The 26,228-nt window shown below is 37.6% G+C and overlaps 1 protein-coding gene and 1 pseudogene across 7 annotated transcripts in view; both read right to left on the bottom strand.

Annotated features, from left to right (window-relative positions):
* Positions 1-26,228, bottom strand: part of Atp11c (ATPase phospholipid transporting 11C) — a 223,876-nt gene that overhangs the window by 136,183 nt on the left and 61,465 nt on the right. The gene's annotated exons all lie outside the window — the stretch shown is intronic.
* Positions 1,955-3,173, bottom strand: LOC132649866 (small ribosomal subunit protein eS27-like; annotated as a pseudogene).

Genomic DNA, 26,228 nt, shown 5'->3' on the forward strand with positions numbered 1-26,228 from the left:
TGTTGTTAGTGTTAGCTCTGAGACATAAAAGTGATGGAAGACTAATTTCTGTTACTTGCTTCACAGAGAAAAAGCAAGAAAAACATGGAGAAAAAAGCCAAACGATATATATCCTAACCTCATACTACTAAATAAACTGCCTTAAGTTCATTTTGGGCTCGTGAGATGGCTTATCATATAAAGGAATTGCTGCCAATGTTAACAATCTAATTTCAGTTCCCTGAACCCACATAGCAGGAAAGAACAGACGTCCACAAATTGTCTTTTAACCTCCACATGTACTGTGCTTTATATAAACAAACAAATGTAACAAAAAGTTCAATTTTGCATCGTGTGAATTCCATCTCAAAATTTTTTAAAGTAACTCTTTTCTACTAGCTGAAAATTGAATTCAGAGTCTCATGAACAGTAGACACCCATCCTATTACTGGAAATAAATAAACAAACAAATAAATACTCAGTTAAAAAGATACATTTACTAATGTTGTTAATAGAGTCATTAACCTGTATTAATTGATTTCCTACTATACACAAGGCACTTGTAAAAAAGCAATGGATTTTACACAGTATCTGTCTTCCAACAGCTTATTGTGGGAGAGACTGAACATTAATCAAATGCTTGACAAAAAAAAAAAAAGTTAAAACGTCAATAGTAAAAGCTGACACAGCCAGTAAAAAACAATAGTCACATAATAAAAACCTGATCCCACCAGCCCTCCAATCCTACTTTAATAATGGTTTCACGATCTGAAAACATAAGTTCTGTCCTGCAAGGTCTCACACATAGTCTAGTGTGTTCCTTGTCTAATCTAACTTTTTTATTTCTCTGTTACAATCCATCAGCTTTCTTTCCATTTCAAGTAGTCTTAGGCTTCTTCCTGTCCCAGAGCTGCTTTTTCCCTGCTTCTCTCAACAAAGAATATTCCTATCACTTCTTTACCTACTTATAATCATTCTTCAGATCTCATTAGCTATCGCTTTATTTTCTTATTCTTTTTTGTTAGTCTTATGTAACTAAGGTTGGCCTTGAACTTTTAATGAAGCAGAGAATACACTGAGTTCATCCTGATCCTTCTGATTCCACTTTTGAAGTGGTGAGATTAGAGGTATGTGCCACCTTATTCAGCTCACCATTACTTTCTCTAAGGACAACTCAAGTCAAGACTAATAACCTGTACTATAAAATTTGTGTCTGGTTAATTTGGGGGGTTAAGAAAGGATTTCTCTGTGGAGCTCTAGCTGTGCTGAAACTTACAATGTAGGCCAGCTGGCCTTGAACTCACAGAGATCTGCCTGCCATTGCCTCCAGAGTGCTGGGATTAAAGGTGTGTGTAACCAAGACCAACTCTGTTCTATAAAATCTACAGAGAATATACAATGAAAAAAGCAAAGTATAAACTCTCAGGAAATTTCTCCAAAAGCTGTTTTCCAAAATAAAAACAAACAAACAAAAAACGTTCGATTAAAAAGCCAGAGAGATGGTTCTGATGTTAAGAGAGCATACCACTCTTAAAGAAACTGAGTTACAGTCCCAGTACTCCGGTCATGGAATTCACAACTACCTGTAAGTCCAATTCTGGGGGAAATCGACACCTCTGGGCTCTGTGGGCACCTACACAAATATTACATATCAACATGTACACTAAAGGAAATTGAAACCCGTTTTGATTAGTTTCAGAGAAGCAAGGCAGTAACTGTGACAATAGCAACATTGTATAGTGACTTTTTAGTACTTTAAACATATTTTCACATGATTGGTTATTGCTAACTGACTTACGTAAATTTTAAACAATTTTATCCCAAGCAGTGTTCAGATTAATCATATCCAGCTGATTAAACAGTTGATTAAAAATGTAGCTAAGGCTGTTTCTATTTAGTAAGCCAGGAATTAATCTGAATAACCCTTACTATAATGCTTTTTTTATGAAGAAAATAAGATTAGGTTTATATTACTTTGACTTAGAGGAAACAGAGTGGTTTTGTTTGTTTGTTTGTTTTTTCAAGATAGGGTTTCTCTGTGTAGCCTTGGCTGTAGAACCTTAGACTCACATTGTTTTACTACATAGGCTCACTTGTTTTACTAACCACATCATAGTATCATTTGGAGTAATTCTGTAACACCTTGCGGTCTATTATTTAAAAGAAAATATATTTTGAACAAAGGTGTGTTGTGCATTCATGTGTAGGCCAGAAGTCGATGTTGGCTGTCTTCTTCAATAACTTTTTCACGTTATTTTTGAGACATAGTCTCTCACTAAACCTAAAACTCACCAACTGACTAGATTTAGTCAACAAGTCCCAGAGTTCTTTCCATCTTTCCAGTGCTAGGGTTATAAAAGAATGTCACTGCATCGACTCTTACATGGGTGCTCTAGATCCAACTTCAAGCCCTCAAGCTTGCATGACAAGCACTTTACTAACCAAGCAATCTCTCCCCTGTACTGTATCATATTTTTACTGAGTATAACTCTGTCATTTATGATACTAACCTTCTTTTAGAGGGCATGACAATTATCCTGATGTTTCAGAGTAGACATGTAAGATATGGTAAAGGAGCATACAGGTTAAAGTATATAAGGATTCTTTTTTTTTTTTTTTTTATCAAAAATGTGTTCATTGGGATGGTTCCCACTCATCTTGAATGAGTGCTTTCAGTGCTGTTTTCTCCTGAAGGAACATCCTTCTGTCAGTCTTGCTTTTCTGCCTGTATGCTGACATAGAACAGTGGAACAGCCACACACAAGACTATCACTTCCGAATTAGCTAAAGACCATAGCGATTTTACAGCATCCTGGGCATTTCACATCCATAAAGTAGGAATTGGGGCTCTGCACCAGACACTTTCCCTTTTGTTTCTTCTTTTCCTCTTCTGGAGAGGGATGAAGGAAAGCCTTTGTGAGGGGTATGTTCTCATAGGGAGGTTGTTCCCACCAGAAAGGGAGTGTATGGATTCTTGAGCCAGGTGTCTGAGAACAATATTGATTTTGCCACTTACTAGCTATGTTAACTGCACCAAGTTCACTGACCCCATAACGTCTCAGTTTCCTCAGAATCTAGAGAGATGGCTCAGTGGTGAAGAGTACTTACTGCTCTGGCAGAGGACTTGGGTTTGGTTCCCAGCATCCACATGGCAAATTACAACCACCTGTAACTTCAGTTTCAGGATATCCTTCCACAAGCATTACATACACATGGTACACTAACATATATACAAACACTCATACATATAAAATTTAAATTTAAATGAATATGGAGCACGAAAGTATCTCTTCATATAGTAAGCACTAAGAAAAAGACCAATATTGTCATACAGCACAATGGGAACATTCTTTACTTACCAATGACCAATTGCTCACAATATAGATTTTAAAAATTAATCTCCATGTAAAATGTGATCCTAATACAAATAAATGAAATACACCTACAGGGTTACTATGCTTCAAATTCAGTGGGTACAAATAAAAACCAATATGGATATTTTTCTAAAAGAAATAAAAAAATCTTATGAAATGGAAGAGAAAATAGTAGAGCTATCAGATCAAAATGACCAAACATTTTGTTATTCTATATTAATCAGATGACAACTTATTAACTTCATGTTTGTATGTGTGTGTGCAGGGGGACATGTCCATATGTGTACACATCTGTGGAAACCAGAAGGTGAATCTCGGATGTCATTCCTCAGGAACCATCCACCTTGAATTTTGAAACAGGAACTCTCAACTGGTCAACTGGTAACCAGAGCTTCCTGATTACTCAAGGTTGTCAGGGAAGCTCTGAGAGTTCTTACCTTTCGCTGAGCTTCCCTAAAAGCTGAGATTACAAGCACATGTCATCAAACTCAGTTTTTTTATATTAGTGAAAATGGAACTTGCATCCTTCCTCATGCTTGCTAGACAAGCACTTTACTTACTGAGCTATCTCTCCAATGTGTCTCATTAGCATACAAACATAGGCAAAATGATATCTTTTGACTTCACTGGACAGCCATGAAACACTCAAAACGCTTTCAAAAGGAGAAGGAAAACAAACTTCTAATGCTCCTCAAAGGTTATAATAAATGACTCAGCTCATGGTTGTGTACAGTAGCAAATTGTAGGCAACTCAGTAGGCAACAAACTACTAGAAGCAGAAGTAAACAGCAAGTATAATCCAACGAACACACTCTGAAATACCACATAGCTCTGAAATGCGTGCTACTTAGGGAAGGCTGGGTGCCAAGTATAAGAAGGAAGTATCTACACAGGCAGGCAATAGGAAGAAACCTCCCATCCTGTCCTGGTAATGCCCAAACTAACAGGAAGAAGGCAGTTACAGTAGTGAATTGCTCTGCAGACGGTCACAGGTTTAGAACTGGAAATAACTGAACTCAGACATTCACTTTCCCCTTTGATCCTTTCCAAATCAAATCAAATAATCTGTATACATAGATATGTATTTATGAAATCCTATAAACCAAAGGCCTGTTCCTTTCTATTGAAACCAAAATTTAAAGAACATGGAATATCATTCTCTTGTTAAATTAGGAAGAAGCTTACTTTAGGAGAAAAATCAACTTTGAATCTCCATTCTTCTCTTTGAACCTCAGTTTTCCTATGCATAAAATGTAGAAGCCAAATGAGAAAGTCCCCATGAGTATCAATTACTCAGATATACAAAACACATGTTAGAATCCTGGAGAAGGAATATTTAAAGTGTCTGAATGAATATAAGGAGTTATGTGCTTAAAGGAATGTCAAATGTTTAAGATAAAACATTGAGATTATGACCAATGCTAAGTCCCTGTAGACACACTTGTCTGCCTCTCTTCAGTTTCTTCACTATGCTGAAACATTCTCATCCATTGTGTCTTCACTATTGACAATAAGTCCCACTCTTAAGAAAGGCTCAAAGAAAATAGCAAACAAGAGAGCAACAAAGACAACAACAAAATCAGTTTACAACAGACAAACAGTACTTGAAATCTTTCAATTTTATGAATTAGATAGTAAGATTCCTGAAGATTGTGGCATGCCCTTTCATGATGCTTATTAACCATTTTTTATTGTCATACAAATATATTAACAGCACCCCCGAAGGGAGGAGTAGTCCTGTTAGGCCACAGAGGAGGGCTTTGCAGCCAGTCCTGAAGATACCTGATAAAACAGGATCAGATGAATGGGGAGGAGGTCCCCCCTATCAGTGGACTTGGAAAGGGGCATGGTGGAGTGAGGGAGGGAGGGAGGGACTGGGAGGGAATGAGGGATCGGGACACGGCTGGGATACAGAGTTAATAAAATGTAACTGATAAAAAAAAATAAAAAAATGATAAGAAAAAAAAAAAGAAACTAGCAAACCAAAAAAAAAAAAAAAACAAATATATTAACAGTTCCCAGTTGATCTTTTTTCTCTTTTTTTACTAATTATACTTTATTCACTTTGTATCCCCATAAGCCCCTCCCTTTTCCCCTCCCTCCCCACCTCCTGATTCCACCCTCCCACCCCCTTCTTCACAAATGCCCCTCCCCAAGTCCACTGATAGGGGAGGTCCTCCTCTCCTTCCTTCTGATCTTAGTCTATCAGATCTCATCAGGAGTGGCTGCACTGTCATCTTCTGTGGCCTGGTAAGACTGCTCCCCCCTCAGGGGGAGGTGATCAAAGAGCAGGCCAATCAGTTTATGTCAGAAGCATCCCTCTTCCCATTACTATTTAACCCACTTGGACACTAAACTGCCATGGGCTACATGTGTGCAGGGGTTCTAGGTTATCTCCATGCATGGTACTTGGTTGGAGTATCTCTGAGAAGACCCCTGTGTTCAAATTTCTGGTTCTGTTGCTCTCCTTGTGGGGTTCCTGTCCTTTCCAGATCTTACTACTTCCCACTTCTTACAAAAGATTCCATGCACACTGCCCAACAGTTGGCCATAAGTCTCAGCATCTGCTTTGATAGTCTGTAGGGCAGAGCCTTTCAGAGGCCCTCCGTGGCGGGTTTCTAGCTTGTTTCCTGTTTTCTTCTTCTGATGTCCTTCCTCTTTGCCTTTCAGGATGGGGATTGAGCATTTTAGTCAGGGTCCTCTCTCTTGATTAGTTTCTTTAGATGTACAGATTTTAGTAGGTTTATCCTTTTCATGATATGCATAGGTTCATTTCACTGGAAAATGTCCTGGACTTTCTAAGCCATCTTGGTTAATGGAACACTGTTTGGCTCACGTTTTACTTTTTTTTTTTTTTTTTACATTTGAAATGTCACTTTTCGTTTTTCTTTCCAAAATGTACTTATATTATTTTTATTAATCACAAGGCTTTACTTTCTGTCCCAAGCTGGACATAAACTTCTTATTCCACTACCTCACTTTCCCATGTGCTAAGATTATAGTAGTGTGTCACCACACTTGAGCTTGACAAATTTATACATTTCTTCTTCAATTTTTCAAAAACTATTCTATGTGTTCTTTGATAACAGCTATGTTCACGCATCATGTGTATGCCCGCCACAGATGGAGGTCAAGAGATGGTGTGAGATGCCCTGTAACTAGAGTTACTGGCAGTTATGAGCCACCATGTAGATTTGGGAATGGAACCTCGCTCTCTGTAAAAGTAGCCAGCAGAGGAAACCACCAAGCCATCTCTCCAAAATCTATTTTATTCCTTTAAGGAGGTCACTTTTTTACGTAGGGAGATAAATGTTTTTATAGAGACTGGGTAAATCAGATTAACCAATAAGAAAACTAAAGAAATGAAAAAGTAGAGAAGAGAGTGCTTACTCATAACCGTTATTTTGATTGAGTAAGATTGCAGAACTTTATGACTATGCAGTTGCAGTGTGGAAAACTTAAATCTAAATTCTGAACACTGACACTACTTCCCAAATTCATCATGAAAGAATTTGATCAAGGGTACTAACAAAAAGACTGGGACTAACATTGATGATGACTCCAAACCAATGTCTGTGAACTCATTTGTGGGTGTTTGATTTCAATACCCAGAGCAACAGAACTAAATCAAGAACTCCTCCAGAACATGTGGTTATAATAAACTTGGAGAAATTATCATAAGTGTTCCAGCTTTTCCATTAATGCATTTATTAAATGTTTAAAGCAATTTAGTTTTTAGGATCAAGGTTAAGTCAGGTATATTTCAGAGGAAGTATGAGTATATCAAAGAAGGAGTAGAGCAGTGGGAGAAATCAGAGCATAAGTTCACGTATTTGAGTGAACAGAAAACAAATAAACAATGTGACCCATACATGTGTTAAATCATTATTACAATCTAAATCTTATGAACAATCTTTGCAATCACTTTTAAAACATGTTATGTGTACTGTCGCTATCTTTTTGTAATATCTGAATAGATTTGCTTTGGGAATAATTAAATTTATGAAACTATCATAGCAAGAGGAAAATAATAGATTACTATAAAAATTGTTCAAATTTGTATAGGGCTCCCTCTCATATTAAATTAAATTATGAATTAGATGGGCTTACTGTGATCCTCTAAAATAATGTTTGTATGATAAATTTATATTTAAGTTTATGAGAAAGCATGATATCTTTCTTGACCTTAAGAAATATTTCCAGTGTCTGCTTTGATAGTCTGTAGGGCAGAGCCTTTCAGAGGCTCTCTGTGGCAGGTTCTTAGGTTGTTTCCTGTTTTCTTTTTCTTCTGATGTCTATCCTTTTTGCCCTTTGAGATGGGGATTGAGCGTTTTAGTCAGGGTCCGCTTTCTTGATTAGTTTCTTTAGATGTTCAGGGTTTTAGTAGGTTTATCCTATGTTATATGTCTATATGAGTGAGTATATATCATGTGTGTCTTTCTGCTTCTGGGACAGCTCACTCAGGATGATCTTTTCCAAGTCCCACCATTTACCTGCAAATTTCATGATTTCCTTATTTTTCTTTGCAGAGTAATACTCCATTGTGTAGATGTACCACAATTTCTGCATCCATTCTTCAGTTGAGGGGCATCTGGGCTGTTTCCAACTTCTGGCTATTACAAATAAAGCTGCTACAAACATGGTTGAGTAAATGTCTTTATTGTGTACTTGAGCCCCTTTTGGATATATGCCTAGGAGTGGTATGGCCGGATCTTGAGGAAGTGCTATTCCTAGTTGTCTGAGAAAGTGCCAGATTGATTTCCAGAGTGGTTGTACAAGTTTACATTCCTACCAGCAGTGGAGGAAGGTTCCCCTTTCTCCACAGCCTCTCCAGCATGTGTTGTCACTTGAGTTTTTCATCTTGGCCATTCTGATGGGTGTAAGGTGAAATCTCAGGGTCGTTTTGATTTGCATTTCCTGAATGGCTAATGAAGCTGAGCATTTCTTTAAGTGTTTCTCTGCCATTCGATATTCCTCTACAGAGAATTCTCTGTTTAGCTCTGTTCCCCATTTTTTAAGTGGATTACTTGGTTTGCTGTTTTTCAGCTTCTTTAGTTCTTTATATATACTGGATATTAGCCCTCTGTCAGAGAAACGGTTGGTGGACACTGAGACTTAAGGACAACTGATGGGCAAAGTGCATGGAATCTTAAGTAAGAAGTAAGAAATAGTAAGATCTGGAGAGGACAGGAACCCCACAAGGAGAGCAACAGAACCAGAAAATTTGAACACAGGGGTCTCCCCAGGGACTCATATTCCAACCAAGGAACATGCATGGAGATAACCTAGAACCCCTGCACAGATGTAGTCCATGACAGCGTAGTATCCAAGTGAGTTCCACAGTAATGGGAAGAGGGACTGCCTCTGACATAATCTGATAGGCCTGTTCTTTGATCACTTCCCCCTGAGGGGAGAGTAGCCCTACCAGGCCACAGAAGATGACAATGCAGCCATTCCTGATGGGATCTGATAGACTAAGATCAGAAGGAAGGAGAGGAGGATCTCCCCCTATCAGTGGACTTGGGGAGGGGCAAGCCAGAAGAAGGGGGAGGGAGGGTGGAGTGGGAGGGGAGGAGGGAGAGGCTTATGGGGTGATACAAAGTGAATAAACTGTAATTAATAAAAATAATTAATTAATAAAGAATAAAAAAAGATAAAAATTCTTAGAAAGAAAAAAAAAAAAGAAAAGAAAAAAAATAACTTCCAGCCGGGTGGTGGTATATGCCTTTAATCTCAGCATTTTGGAGGCAAAGGCAGACAAATATCTGAGTTAGAGGCCAGCCCAGTCTACATCTCTAAGTTCCAGAACAGCCAGGACTACAGAGATGAGGAGAGAAGAGAGGAGGGGAGGGGAGAAAAGGGAGAGCAGGGGAGGGCAGAGGAGGGAAGGGGAAGGAAAAGAAAAGAAGAGTGGAGAAAAGAGAAAAGAGAAGAAAAAAGAAAAAAGAAAAGAAGAGAAAAGAAAAAAGAAAAGAAAAGAAGAGAAGAGAAGAGAAGAGAAGAGAAAAGAAAAGAAAAGGAAAGGAAAGAAAAGAAAAGAAAAGAAAAGAAAAGAAAAGAAAAGAAAAGAAAAGAAAAGAAAAGAAAAGAAAAGAAAAGAAAAAGTACTTCCTCTTGTATGAAACCAAGTAACATTTGATTTTTACCCAGGATGTTGGATAACACAATGAATTAATATTTCTTAAGGAGTTAAAATTATACCAATGTCCAGTTTTTTTCTTAGCTGTTAAAACATTGGGTTTCCTTCTTAAATATGCCCCTCTGCAATGAATAAATGTCTAAGGTATATATTATATATATATTAGTATCAATTGCTATAACTTTTAGTAAGAATCACTTCTGGACTTGGATTCATATACTAGACTCTGTTAAGCAGAATTAAGGAAATAATCAAAAACAGCTTTGGAAATGTTTAAATAAAACTAGGCTGAATAACTGTTTAAAGCACAGGCATATAATCCACTGTTTTACTGTTCAACTCCTTGACCTACATTATTTATGTCATTGCTCTTTTCTCCTTTTTTAAAATAAATAAGTAAACAGATAAATAGATGAATAAATACCCAATCATCCAACTGCTATACTAAAAGCAAAAACTGAACACTAATAATGACCAAAAAATACTACAAAGTAATGCCCTCATTTACTCCTGGGAACACACATTGTAATTTTTAAAGTAACCCAAAAAAGGGCACCACTAATGAAGATGGCCTGGAACACCTGCACAGAGGTAGCCCGTGGCAGTTCAGTGTCCAAGTGTGTTCATAGTAATGGGGACAGGGACTGTCTCTGACATGAACTCAGTGGCTGGCTCTTTGATCACCTCCCCCTGAATGGGGAGCAGCCTTACTAGGCCACAGAGGAAGACAATGCAGCCACTCATGATGAGTCCTGATAGACTTGGATCAGAGGGAAGGGGAGGAGGATCTCCCTTATCAGTGGACTGGGGGAGGGGCACAGGTGGGGAAGAGGGAGGGAGGGCAGGATTGGGAGGGAAGGAAGGAGGGGAGGAAGGAGGGGTCTACAGGAGGAGACAAAGTGAATAAACAGTAATTAATAAAATTAAAAATAATTTAAAAAATTAAATTTTTTTTTTTTAAAAAGGGCACCACAGGTAAGATTCCTGGATACATTTCTAAAGCAGCATATATACTGTTACAGTTGTACTTTGTGCAAATAGACTCAAATTAGGAAGCATATATCTTGGAACTATTGACAGACTTAGACTCCTTTCTACAGAGAAAAAAAAGACTAATAGAGAAATTGCAGGGTATTTTGTAGAACCCTGAACTGCTCATATGGCATAGCATTTGGAGGAAAGAAAAGAGATTAAGAGGGACAGGCAGGGAAATAGTGAAAGGGAAGAATACAAATGAATAAATGAATGAATGAATGGATGGATGGATTAGAATTAATAATGAAAAAAAAAAACACTGAAACCTAAAAGCCAGTTATAACTAGCCATGACTGTGGTCCTGCTGCCTATCTTCATATTATTCTATTTCTTTCTATCATATTTTCTTTTTTTTGTTGTTGTTGTTGTTGCTGAGACTATAGCTTAGGGAGACCTAGAATATACTATGTAGCCCAAACTGGCCTCCAACTCATGGCAATCCTCTGGTTTTAGTCTCCAAAGTGCTGGATTGATGGGCATGGGCCACCATGTTCAACTTTTCTACCCTACTACATGCACGACCTTATTGTCTCCTCTCCCTCCCACTCTCCATTTTCATGATTATACAAGCCTAGCCTTGTTAACCATTTTTTTCTTTAGTCTTAAGTTGGTAATTCTTCCCTGTAATTACCCACATATTCTTGATGTGTGTCTAACTTCTACTACCCAGAGTTTCCTTTACCCTGCATTGCTTATAAAGCCAACTAGTTTGACCTCATCACCTCATCACACCTTTCAGCCCACAATAAATAGAGACACCAGCTTTTATTCTCATATGGCCAATTCTTCATCCCAAGAACATTTGACCTCATTCACTTGGGCCATTAACAACTTCATCTGATCTTCTTCCAACAGCTGCCATGTTAATGTGCAGTCAATCCATTCCACAGTTCTTTGAAATCTTTATCTCTAGTGACCTTTAACATCTCATCTCATCATCAAAATAAAAAACAGATCTTTGGTCACTTATTGACATTTAATGAAGAAATTGAAACTTGGCTTTCAGACTTGTTTTCTACACTAATTATTGCCACAGTACTTGAAGGAAAGTCCATCATCCACACAACACACGCCACCCACACCCACAAATTGATGCAAAAACCTAGAACAGTCTTAGAACTCCTTTTCTATAATCTCAACTTTTCACCTAAGTATACATTTGCCTTCATACTTTTCCCCACATGCGATCTTACTCCTGAATCCCTCAGTCAATGTCATCTAGCCCAGGAAGTCTCTCCATTTCCCTGCATGTATATACCAGCTCTTCATTCTATTTTGAGAAAAAAAATGTCTCTACTGTTGTTATAAAAAATGAAAATCCCAATTGTTTTATTTTACCAATGAAGACTCAGGAGCCAGATGCTAGAGTGAAAACCTACTTGGCTCAGAGAGGCAGAGAAAAAAAAAAAAAAAACCAGCTGATCTTCCTGCTCATCTCATGTCCCAGAAGGAAAAGAACAAAAGCCCAAAAGTAAAAGCTTGCTAGCTCAGCTGACAGTCCAGTAGGAAAAGGCCTGCTAGCTCACACAACAGCCCAGGAGGAAAAAGCCAACAGCTAAAACCCAAGAGATAGAGAGCTTAAGGTCTGGAGCTAAAGCATTCTGTCTTCTCCATGTTTTCTTAAATTCCCTTCAACTCTAATTTCCTCCTACTGCTGAATTCCTGTCAGCTGGTTTCTTGTTCTGCCTCTTGACCTAAGGTTATCTTTATTAAATCCTGTGTACACAAGGTTCTTGGATTAAAGGTGTGTGCTAGGGCTGCATAAACCAGACCAAACCACCTATTTACAATAAACAGAAAGCTCTTGGATTAAAGGTGTGTGATAGGGCAGAGGAGTCCACAACTAGAAAAAGGGTTTTACAGTTTGCAATCTCAAGGATCACAATGGGATCAAATATGCGGCAACATTCTTCTGTTCAACACTGATACAGAGGGCTGTATCCAAGATGGTGGCCCAAAGAGGACACTATCTGACAAGCAGGACAGCAGTGACTGCACAGCAACCAAAAGACCGAACTCTGGGCTCAAAAACAGCAGGAATTTTGTTTCCCAGGTGAGAAGAAACCCCACAGTGTGGAAAGCAATCAGTTCCATGATCAGGTCACCAAGCTAAACCCCAGAAGAGTTCCATGGTCCCAGCAGGGGCTAGGTCACCAACCCAGAGCCCCATGCCTGCGTACTCTGATCACCAATCCAGAATGAACTGTGGGCACCACAACATCAGAGACAGGGATTTCCAGTCGAGAAAAAAAAAAATCCACAGTGAAGGAAGCAATGGAGACTGACCTCAAGTCACCCAGACAATCCCTGGAAAAGGTCGCCAGGTCCTGTAGGTATTCATCCACGAGCTCAGAGACCTGCCTGTGTATTGGACTCACAGTCCCAGAAAGGACTGTGGGCCCCAGGGCACCAAAGACTGGGTTTCCCTGTCAGGAGGAAACATCACATTGAGGGAAATATCAGGTCCAACCTCAGGGCACTCAGCCAACGCCTCTCCCCCTCCAAAAGGTTTCCAGAAAAGTTCCTGGGTTCCTGCAGGTGCTCAGTCGCCAGCGTGGAGCCACTTGCCTATTATTGTGTGCTCTATTCACCATCACAGACTGAACTGAGGACCCCAAAACACTACATACTGGGTCTCCCTATAGGGAGAAAACCTCACAGTGGGGGAACCATCAGGACACCCACCTCTGGAAAAGTTTCTGGGTTCCCATAGGTTACAAGTTCTAGCATCCCGCCAAACGCATGCGTGCTGTGCTCACCTGCCACTGATTACCACTTGGGGACCGGGGCACAGAGCTGCAACCTCAGACCTATAGAAAACTGAGATAAAAGTGCTCAGCTCCCTGATACTGCTCCAAGATGTAACCAGTTATCCCTAGCTAAACTGAGCAAATCGTAAGCACACCTGGTTCTTCAAGAGGGCTGTGCCCAGCAAATACAGTATTAAGAGCAGCAGTACCAGCTCACTAAATTCAGGCAAGAAAGCCAAAGAGGACAGGTGTTTCCAGGGATTCTCCTGGTGAGAAGACAGCCCTCCTGACTACCAAAGACCAGTTACCACACAGTACCATAAGCCGGAGGTGAGCTGTGGCAATTCTGGAGGAGCACGGCCTTTCAGGTTGACCAAACACAAAAAGCTGAGGAGGCCCCTTCAGGAACAAGAATCTTCCTGCCAAAGGGATTCTCCCCACCCCAGGATTCTAACAGGCAGGAGAAACACCTGAGATAGCCGGAAGGGTAGAAGTCAGAGTAAAAGCAAAATCAACAAAAGCCAAAACACTATGACATCTCCAGAACCCACTTATTAAGAGGCAAGATGAACTGGAACCCTATCATAAGTGAAATTCAGAAAGATGACCTGACAATCTATGCTTATGAAGAGACTAATGAAAGAAACAAATAAAAGGACTAAACAAATAGACGAAGAAAAATTCAAACAGATTATGACCATCCTTAAAGAAATAGAGGAAGATAAAGCCAAACAGATTAGGGCCATTCATAAAGAAATGCAAGATAAAATCAAACAGATTAGAGCCATCCACAAAGAAATAGAGGAAGATAAAGTCAAATAGAGTATGCCTATCTGTTAAGAAATACAAGAAGAATCAGCCAAATAGTTTGTGGCCTTCAGAGAGGAAATGGTTACATTACTGACAGAATAAAAAGAAACAAATGGATGTTCAAACAAACAGGTGAAGAAATTGAAGGAAAAACAGGAAAATACAGTCAGACAGGTGAAGGAAATAAAAAAAAAAAAAAAACGGCTCAAGATCTGAACACAGAATTGGAAAAATTAAAGAAAACAAACAGATGAAATCATGGAGAGGAAGAACTTAGGGAAGAAAACAGGAACTACAGAGGTAAGCATAAAGAATAGACTACAAGATATGGAACAAAAAAATATCTTAGCTGTAGAAGAGACAATGAAAGAAATCAATGTATCCATCAAAGAAAATGTTAAATCTAAAAAATTCTTGACACAAACCATCCAAGAAATCTGAGACAACATAATACAAAACCTAAGAATAATAGAAATAGAGGAAAAAGAAGATTCCTGTCTCCAAGGCCCAGAAAATATTTTCAACAAAATCATAGAAGAAAATTTCCCCAACTTAAAGGAGAAGGCTATAAGAATACAAGAGGCCTTCAAAACACCTAATGAATTAGACCAGAAAAGAAAATTCTGCTGCCACATAATAATCAAAACAATAAGTATACAGAACAAATTAAAAAAAAAAAAAAACACTAAAACATTAAGGGATAAAGGCCAAGTAGCATATAATGGAAAACCCATCAGAATCACATCTGACTTCTCAACAGAGACTATGAAAGCCAGAAGGCTCTGGACAGATATCATGCAGAACCTAAGAAAACACAGATGTCAGCCCAGGCTACTATACCCAGCAAAACTCTCAGTCATCATAGATGGAGAAAACAAGATATTCAATGACAAAAGCAAATGTAAACAATACCTACCCACAAATACAGCGTTATAAAAGATACTAGAAAAAAAATACAACCCAAGAAAACTAAATACTTTCAGGAAAATGAAGGAAATAAATAGTCTCACTACAGCAAATCTAAAAGTAGCGAAGCACACAAACACACCACTACAACCAACATCAAAATCAAAGGATCTAACAGCCACTGGTCATTAATTTCTCTCAATATCAGTGAACTCAACTCTCTAATAAAAAGACACAAACTAACAGAATGGATAGATAAACAAGACCCAACAATCTGTTGCAATACAAGAAACAGAACTAAGTCACGAATATACACAAAGGGATGGAAGACAGTTTTCTAAAAAAATGGAACAAGAAGAAAGCAGGAGTAGCCATTCTAATATCTGATAAAATGGGTTTTCAATAAAAATTAATCAATAGAAATGGTGATTCACATCATATTCTTCAAAGGAAAATTCCACCACGAAGACATCATAATTCTGAACAACTATGCCCCACATACAAGAATAACCACATTTGTAAAAGAAACATTAATAAAACTTAAACCACACATAGATCGCCACACATTAACAGTGGGAGACGTCAACACCCCACTCTCAATAAGGGACAAGTCAACAAAATAGAAATTAAAGAAAGAAACAGTGACTCAGAGAGTTCATGAATCAAATGGAGTTATTAGCCATCTACAGAATCTTTCACCCAAACACAAAAGAATTTACCTTCCTTTCACCAAGTCATAGAAACTTCCCCAAAACAGAACATATTTTTGGTCACAAAGCAATCCTCAACAAATACAAAAAGATTGAAATAATCCCGTGTATCCTATCTAACCACCTGGACTAAAGCTGGACCTCAACAACAACAGAAATAGCAAAAAACCTAGAGATACATAAAACTGACCAACTTGCTACTCAATGACAGCGGGGTCAGGGAAGAAATAAAGAAATTAAAGTTTTCCTAGAATTCAATGAAAATGAAGATACAACATACCAAACTTATGGGACACAATGAAAGCATGGCTAAGAAGAAACTTCATAGCACTGAGTACCTTCAAGAAGTAATTTGAAACATCTCATTCAAGCAACTTAATGGCTCACCTGAAAAAAAAAAAAAAAAAAAAAAAGAAGACACACCCAAGTGGAGTATAAAGCTGGAAATCATCAAACTCAGGGCTGAAATCAATAAATTAGAAACAAATAAAAACAATTCAAAGAATAAATGAAACAAAGAGCTATTTTTGAGAAAAATCAACCAGAAAGAAAAACCTATAGCCAAACTAACTATAAGGCAGAAAAGACACTATTCAATCAACAAAATCAGAAATGGAATGGGAACATTCATTAGGTCTTACTTCAAAAGCCTATATGCCACAATATTTGAAAATCTAAATGAAACGAACAATTTTCTTGATTGATTCCACTTACAAAAGCTGAATCAAGACCAGCTAAATAAATTAAATAGTCCTAAATCTCCCAAGAAAATAGAAGCTATCATCCAATTCACCCATCCAAAAAGAGCCCAGTGCCAGATAGTTTCAGCACAGAATTCTACCAGACCTTCAAAGAAGAGCTAACACCAATACTCTTCAAACTATTCCACAAAATAGAAAAAGAAGGAACATTACCAAACCCAAACTATGAAGCCACAGTCACCTTCATAGCTAAACTTCACAAAGACCGAACAAAGAAAGAATTTCAGGCCAAACTCCCTTATGAATATTTATGAAAAAAAATACTCAACAAAATACTCGCAAACTGAATTCATGAACGTATCAAAGATATCATCCACTAAGACCAAGTAGGCTTCATCCCAGGAATGAAGTTGTGGTTCAATATGTGGAAATCCATCAACGTAATCCAATATATAAACAAACTGAAATAAAAAAAAAACATGATAATCTCCATAGATGCTGAAAAAGCATTTGGTAAAATCCAACATTCGTTTATGCTTAAAGTACTGGAGAGATCAGGGATACAAGGCACACACCTAAACACAGTAAAGGCAATATAAAGCAAGCCTATAGCCAACATCAAAATATATGGAGAGAAACTTAAAATCAATCCCACTGAAATCAGGGACAAGGCAAGGCTTCTCACTCTCTCCATATCTCTACAACATAGTGCTGGAAGTCCTTGCTAGAGCAATAAGACAATTAAAGGAGATCAAGAGGATACAAATCAGAAAGGAAGAAATCAAAGTATCACTATTAGTAGATGATACGATAGCATACATGAGTGACCCAAAAAATTCTACCACAGAACTCCTACAGTTGATAAACACCTTCAGCAAAGTGGCTGGATACAAAATTAACTTAAAAAAAAATCAGTAGCCCTCCTGTATACAAAAGACAAAAGGGCTGAGTAAGAAATTAGGAAAACAACACCCTTCACAATAACCACAAAGGATATATATAAAGTTCCTTGGTGTAATTCTAACCAAGCAAGACAAAGACTTAGATGAAAAACATTTCTAGTCTCTGAAGAAAGAAATAGAAAGAGATATCAGAAGATGGAAAGATATCCGATGCTCATGGATTAGTAGGATTAACATAGTAAAAATGGCCATTCTACCAAAAGCAATCTAAAGATTGCTTTTTCAATGCAATTCCCATCAAATTATCAAGACAATTCTTTACAGACCTTGAAAGAAATATTCTCATCTTCATATGGGATAATAAGAAACTCAGAATTTCTAAAGAATCCTCTACAATAAAAGATCTTCTGGAGGTATCTCCATCCCTGATCTCAAGCTGTACTATAGAGCAATAGTAATAAAAATTGCATGGTACTGGCAGAGAAACAGAATGGTAGATCAATGGAATTGAATAGAAAACCCAGAAATAATACCACACACTTATGAACACCTGATTTTTGACAAAGATGCCAAAACCATACAATGGAAATAAGGCAGCATCTTCAACAAATGGTACTGGTCTAACTGGATATCTACATGTAGAAAGATGCAAATAGATCTATGCTTATCACCCTGCACAAAACTAAAGTCCAAGTGAATCAAAGACCTCAATATAAATCCAGACACACTAAACCTCTTAGGAAAAAAAAACGGGGAAGAGCCTTGAACTCATTGGCACAAGAGACAACTTCCTGAACAGAACACCAACAGCATATGCTCCATAAACAACAATCAATAAATGGGACCTCATGAAACTAAAAGCTTCTGTAAAGCAAAGGACACTATCATCAGAACAAAAAGACAACCTTCAGATTGGGATTCACCACCCCTATAACTGACAGAAGGCTAATATCCCGAATATATACAGAACTCAAGTTAAACAGCAAGGAATCAAGTAATCCATTTCAAAAAATGGGGCACAGAGCTAAACAGAGAATTTCAATAGAGAAATTCCGAATGGCAGAGAAACACTTAAAGGAATGTTCAACGTCCTTAGCTGTCAGGGCAATAAAAATGAAAACGACTCAGATTTTACCTTACACCCATCAAAACTGCTAAAATCGAAAATTCAAGTGACAACATATGCTGGAGAGGATGTGGAGAAGGGGGAACCCTCCTCCATTGTGAATGTGAATGTAAACTCTTACAGACACTTTGGAAATCAATCTGGTACTTTCTCAGAAAATAAGGAATAGTGCTACCTCAAGATCCAGTATACCACTCTTAGGCATATACCCAAAAGATGCCTAAAGTATACAACAAGGACATTTGCTCAACCATGTTCATAGCAGCTTCATTTGTAATAGGCAGAAGCTGGAAACAACCCAGATGCCCCTCAACTGAAGAATGGATACAGAAATTATGGTATATTTACACAATGGACTACTACTCAGTAATTAAAAACAAGGAAATCATGAAATTCACAGGCAAATGGTATGAACTAGAAAACATTACCTTGAGTGAGGTATCCCAGAATCAGAAATATACACATGGTATACACTCACTTAAAAGTGGTTATTAAACATATAATATAGGATAAGCATACTAAAATCTGTACACCTAAAGAAGCTAAACAAGGAGGAGGACCCTGGGTAAGATGATCAATCCTCATTCAGAAAAGCAAAGGGGATGGACATCACAAGAGGGAGAAAACAAGGAAGAGGACAGGAGCCTACCAGAGACGGCCTCTGAAAAGCTCTTCCCTGCAGGGTATCGAGGCAGATGATGAGACTCATAGCCAAACTCTGGGCAGAGTGCAGGGAATCTTATGAAAGAAGGGGGAGATAGAAAGATCTGTAGAGGACAGGTGCTCCACAAGGAGAGCAAGGAGAACTAAGAAATCTGGGCACAGAGGTCTTTTCTGAGACTGATTCTCCAAACTAGGACGATTCATGGAGATAACCTAGAACCCCTGCACAGATGTTGCCCATGGCAGTTCAGTGTCCAAGTGGGTTCTCTAGTAATGGGAACAGAGAGTATCTCTGACAAGAACTTAGTGGCTGGCTCTTTGATCACCTCTTCCTGAGGGGGGAACAGCCTTACGAGGCCACAGAGGAAGCCTGTCCTGATGAGACCCAATAGACTAGGGTAAGATGGTAAGAGGAAGATCTCCCTCCCCTATCAGTGAACTGGGGGAGGGGCATGGGAGGAGAAGAGGGAAAGAGAGTGGTAGTGTAAAGGGATGAGGTAGGGGGCTACAGCTAGGATACAAAGTGAATATACTGTAATTAATAAACAATAAATATTTTTAAAGAAGCCTGTACAGAACCTTCACCTACAGCATTTCTCTTCTTCTTCCTCCTCTTCTTCCTCCTCCTCCTCCTCTTCTTATTATTATTATTCAAGACAGGGTCTCTCATGTAGTCTTGGCTGTCCTGGAACTCACTATGTAGAGCAAGCTGGTCTAAAACTCACAGAGATCCACTTGCTTCTTCAACCAAAGTGCTGGGATTAAAGGTATATCATCACTAGGCTAACTATCTCCTTTTCTGCTTTCCATCTTCCTATCTTTGTACACCAACGTTATCGTATCACCTCTGCATTATCAAGACACTTCATTTCTACTCTGTGTTCCATTGTTCCTTATCTTCAATATGTTTAGTATGTCTTTTCTTTTAAAAAAAGAATCCTTAACAAAAGTTCCTTCTAGCTTCTTCTTCCTTCTACTATGACTGGTATGAAGAAACAGCCTTTAGGACAGAATTTTTTTTTTTTTTCCATCAGTATACCACGATTACCTAGACAAAGAATACCTGATATCCAGTAGTAACTCAACAAATACATTCAGGATTTTCTCATGCTGTCTCTCAACTATCTTTCTCTGTAATCTGGTTTATACCTGGCTCTATATTTCCACAATACAAACTTGGCTAAATCCAGTAAAAAATTTACAGTTTAACAATTTCTCCTGAAATTTTTTCTGTTTTATAGCATTTTAAAAACAAATACAGAGCTTTAATGTATGCTAGGTAAGTATTTCATCACCATGCCAACCTTAGCTCCAGGTGTCAATCTTTAATGTGTCTTTAGCACTACCACCAGCATCCATATAAAGATGGTTTGCACTTTGTTTCCGTGACACCACTTCTCTCTGAGCAATCCTCCTCATTTTCCCTTGCTGGATCTGCTTCTTCTGAATGCATAATAAGTGCTGATATTTCCCTCACCTCTCTATCTTTCACCAATCTACATATTCTTCATGAGTAACCAAAATCCTCCTATGTTGCTTTCATTATCCATCCAATAAAATTGAATTCATCCATCCCCAGGCCCTTCTTATGAGCTCTGTATATGATTGTAAAATGTTAAATATTACTGACATCTTAAGTTTCTGTTCAAAAGCACAATTTGAAGTTATTAGCACATATTTATTCATTTTATTCTCATAATCAGCTGATACAGAAGAATTTAACACTATTATTCTCACTACTCATTTAAAGAAGCAAGGGTAAAGCAAAGAAAGCAACAAGCCAAAGAATACACAGACAACTAATATGTTGTAGTGTAGTTATATAATGCTTTTAGTATTCCTTCAAACCGCTTTATTGACATGTTACTAACCTATTTATCGAGAAATAAATTTTAATATATTCAAAGCGTTATGCAACTATTATCACAATGCAATTTTAGAACGTTTTCATTACTCCCAAGAAATGCAATAGCCTTTGGCAATCACTTACATTGAAACTTTTAAACTTTGATTTTATAAATTGAACTATTAAGATAATTTATTGTAATATTATTCATAATAGTTAAGATACTGAATCAGCCTACACAATCCTCAACAGATTAATATATAAAGAAAATGTACCATGTATACACACACAGAGAGAGAGAGAGAGAGAGAGAGAGAGAGAGAACAGATCTGTCAGACATAAAAAAATGAAATCTTGTCTTTTACAGCAAACTGGATTGAATTAGAGGAAAATGATAAATGAAATAAGCTACACACAATTATGTTTTCACTTACATGTGGTATCTTTAGAAAAACTAACTTGAAAGTAGAATCTTGATTAACAAAGGTTGCGATAGTGGTAGGGAAAGAAAAGAGAGGTTGCATGTCATCAGTGATTAGTAAAATATATGTATATATAAATGTCACACTGAACTTCATTAGTATGTATAATAAATGTATGCTGATAATTTAAAAAATTCACGTTATATTTCCTACAGTGGCACATATAATAGTTTTAAAAGGCAAAATATTACTATGCGTTTAAAAGACTATACCACAGGACTAAATTTATTCATGTGCTGTGTCAAATCTGAAGAAAGATCTAAATATATTCCTACAACTAGGCAAATATTGTAGTCATAATATGTTACTTTCCAGAATGTAGACATAATCAACACCCATGTGACCCCTAGTAAAAAAAAAAAAAAATACCTTAATGGAACTGAATAAAAAACAACCTTTCCTTACAAGCACAGTTTTCTTTCTTTAGATTTATTTATTTTATGCACACAAGTATTTTGCTTTTCTCTACATGCTTGGTGTCCACAGAGGTCAGAAGAAGGCTTTGGTTCTCCTGGAACTGGAATTATAGAAGTTTGTGAATCGGCATTCTCTAAAATGTATGTGTCTAGTTTCATGAAGGAAAAAACCAAATGTCTGAATTCAGAATGATATAAATGGCAACTATCAGTAGTATATGCAATAAAAATAAAGTGGTTAGCAAAGAGAAATACAAGATTTCATGACAACAGAAGTTAGTAAGTTTTTTTAATGACTATAATTAGAGAAAGCATTTCCATGCCACCCCCAAAGGGATAAGGCAAGAATAAAACTATACAACTGACTCCAGCTGTCTTCACCCAGTGACTACAAAGCACAAATGTGTTATTTCAAATCTAATTTATCCTTAGAGACAAGGGAAGAAATAGAAGAAAAACAGAAGTACACATAGGTTTGAAGTGGTAAAAGAGTAATTATTCAAGAAAAGTATCTTTTCATCCCTCTGGCTGGAATAACAGACTCAACATACCTTTAATCCCTCTGGCTGATATTTTGCATAGACCGTTATTCTCAAACAATGACTGTTTAATTGATGGACAGACAAAATGATAAATCAGAGAAAATACTGACAGAATGAGTCAGAGATAGAATATGCCGAACTCCCAGAATAGACAGGAAAGAGAAGCTACTTAAGTGCAACTCAGAGAGAGAGAACAGGAGTTCAAGGAAACAATACGCTAGAGTACAGTAGTTTGGTGCAGTTCAGTGTAGTTTACTTGACTGTAGCTGAGTTCATGAAGTTCAGTTTGTGGAATTCAGGGACAGTTTTTCCAAGCAGAGAAGATATAAAGAAGACTGCAATTCTGGACAAGCTCCCAAAGAAGTCTCAGTTTAGTGAGCTAGGAAGTGAACACTGATAAGTGGAAAGATTGATGATAATAATAATGGTTAAAATCTAGTTAAGACTTATATGGTAAGCATTAAAGCATTTTTTTATGTATTTACTCATTTAATCCTTTAACAACCCTATGAATTACTTTCCCCATTTTAAAGAGGAAGAAACTAAAGTACAAAGGAGTTATGTGGCTTAACTTAAATGAAGTGGCTAGACAGAAACAGAATCAAATTTACATTTTACATAGACCAACTCTCAACCCTGAATCATTAACCACAATATCACCTTTTTCAAGTGAAAGTATAAATTAGAGCTTTGTGATTCTGGCTATTCACAGAAAATCAAAGATGCAATTGGGTTTTTGTTTTGTTTTCTTTTGTTTGTTTGTTTGTTTGTTTGTTTGAAATAGGGTCTCATTATGTAGCACGGCTATTCTGGAACTCATTATGCAGACCAGGCTGGCCTCAGTCTCACAGAGATTCAAATAATATTAAAGGGTGTATCAATATACATGTCTAAAATGTAGGTTTTTAATCTCCAGTTTTAGAGCAGAAAAAAACTAAGACACAGAGAAAATAACTAATTTGATAAAAGTATTCCACCTAAGTAGTAGAATGAGAATGCAAGTTCAAATTGGCTTAATAATCTCATTCTAGACTACAAATAATCAACTCCTGGGGTTGAGGATATAGTTTAATTGTCTCACCAGCATGCACAAAGTACTGAGTTTTATCCATAACACCATATAACATAGGCTATCACACATAATACATAATGCTAGTGTAAGGCTGTAATCACAGAATTAAGAAGGTAGAGCCAAGAGAATCAAAAATTTGTCCTTCTTGATTATACAGTGTTTGAAGCCAGCCTGGGATACATGACACTGGTCCAAAAATTCTAATATACTTTTAAAGAACAAAGTATTAGTAGTCCAAATTTTTTATAACGGAAATAAGATACAATGTCAAAGATCCTTAACACATCTAAAACATTATAATAAAAATTAACATACATATAGCATACATTAACAGAGTTTACAACCAATAATTTGTGACTTGAATATACTTTTTATTTGTACTGCTTCTCAAAACTGGTGCCAAAAACCTCTCACCTTTGAAGAGTTATAAGTTTTGTGGTTTTTTTTGTTTTGTTTTGTTTTTGTTTTCACATTGTGTCAATAGTAGTAAAATATAGAGTGATGGTTCAGCAGTTAAGAGCTATTGCTACCCATCCAAAGGATATGCATTAGATTCCCAGCATATACATGGTGACTCACAGCTGCCTATACCTCAAGTCCTAGAGGATACCCCAAACACTTTTTGGCCTCAATGGGCAATAGGCACACAAGTGAGACAAAGACATACCTGCATGCAAAATACTCATACATATACAAATATTTTTTTTACTTTTATTTTATTTTATTAATTACACTTTATTCACTTTGTATCCCCCAATAAGCCCCTCCCTCCTCCCCTCCCGGTCCCCCCTCCCCTCCCCCTTCTTCACACATGGCCCTCTCCAAGTCCACTGATAGGGGAGGTCCTCCTCTCCTTACTTCTGATCTTAGTCTATCAGATCACATCAGGAGTGGCTACATTGTCATCTTCTGTGGCCTGGTAAGGCTGCTCCCCCCTCAGGGGGAGGTGATCAAAGAGCAGGCCAATCAGATTATGTCAGAGGCAGTCCCTCTTCCCATTACTAGGTAACCCACTTGGACACTAAACTGCCATGAGCTACATCTGTGCAGGGGTTCTAGGTTATTTCCATGCCTGGTACTTGGTTGGAGTATCTCTGGGAAGACCCCTGTGTTCAAAATTTCTGGTTCTGTTGCTCTCCTTGTGGGATTCCTGTTCTTTCCATATCTTACTATTTCCCACTTCTTTCATAAGATTCCATGCACTCTGCCCAACAGTTGGCCATAAGTCTCAGAGTCTGCTTTGATAGTCTGCAGGGCAGAGCCTTTCAGAGGCCCTCTGTGGCAGGTTTCTAGGTTGTTTCCTGTTTCTGTTTTCTTCTTCTTCTGATGTCCATCCTCTTTGCCTACTGGGATGGGGATTGAGCAATTTAGTCAGGGTCCTCTCTCTTGATTAGTTTCTCTAGATGTACACATTTTAGTGTGTTTATCCTATAAAAATATTTTTTAAAAAAATTAAAAAGCCAGGCATGCCTATGCATGCCTGTAATCCCAGCACTCGAGGAAGCAGAGGCAGGCAAATCTCTTTGAGTTTGAGGCCAGTCTGGTCTACAAAATGAGTATAAGATAGCAAAGGCTACACAGAGAAACCCTGTCTCAAGAAAAAAAATTCCCAAAAACATTTTATAACTAGTAAAACCTGATATCAACACTAGAGATAAATAAGGATATATTTTTATTTCTCTTATTTTTCCAAGACAGGGTGTTATACTGTTCAGACAGGCCTCAAATACCCTATATACCTAAGGTTGGTCTCAGAGTAACAATTTTCCTGCCTTAGGCTCTTCGGTGCTTAGATTACAGGTATGTACTGTCTGATTAATAGTATACTTTCATACCCAAATATGTTGCAGGTATGAGAAGGGAGAGAGGTCAAAATGATCTTGGATCAAAACTATGGTTATGCTACTTAAAAATAAGGTATTTCACTCTGGTAAATACTAATTAATTATTCTCTGCCTCTATTACTTTATCTGTAAATTGGGTGCACAGTACTAGTGTATCCCTATAAAGGTTAAAATAAGTAACAGACAGACTAGATTAAAAAAAAAATCCCATGGTTGCAAAATCCATCAGAGAACACATATTTACACATATCATCAAATCCTAATATGGTAAATAACTGGAGGAGCTACAAGTAAGGGACCTAACACAAAGCCAGTTAGAAGTTTTTAAGACTTTATGGATAGAAATAATGCCAGAAGTGACTCTTGTAAAGATGAAGACGAATAAGGTAGCCAAAGAAATAAGAGTAGGGGACAAGCAGAAGAGTTAATATGTGTAAAGGCCTGAAGGTAGGGGAAAGAACAGAATCACTCATTGCCTAAAAAGGAGTTTACACACTATTGAAAGGAAACAGTGAAGACAATGGGCAAGGCCACACAAGGGTTTAAGGGGTGCATGTGATTGATTTACCTAGGAACTGTTGAAGAGAACCAGGTGTGGTGGTGCACATCAAGAATCTCATCACTCAGTAGGCTGAGGAAGAAGAAGCATCTCATCCTCAAGGCCAGCCTGAACCATGTAAATGAGACCCTATCTCAAAACAAAACTACCTCTTGAAGACATCGACTGTATCTGTGCCCATTAAAATGTAATAGTACCTGAAGTTAACAGGGTTAAGAATAAATGGGCTTTGAGGACTATGGCCCAGATGATAAGGTAAATAGGGACAGTATCGCCTAACCAGAAAATATTAAAGAGAGAGAGAGAGAGAATTTATGAATGAGATATGAACAACATGCTTTCGATACACTGCTATCTATGAGGGGCATAGAA

Source organism: Meriones unguiculatus, chromosome X (assembly GCF_030254825.1).
Source record: "Meriones unguiculatus strain TT.TT164.6M chromosome X, Bangor_MerUng_6.1, whole genome shotgun sequence".
Lineage (NCBI taxonomy): Eukaryota > Metazoa > Chordata > Mammalia > Rodentia > Muridae > Meriones > Meriones unguiculatus.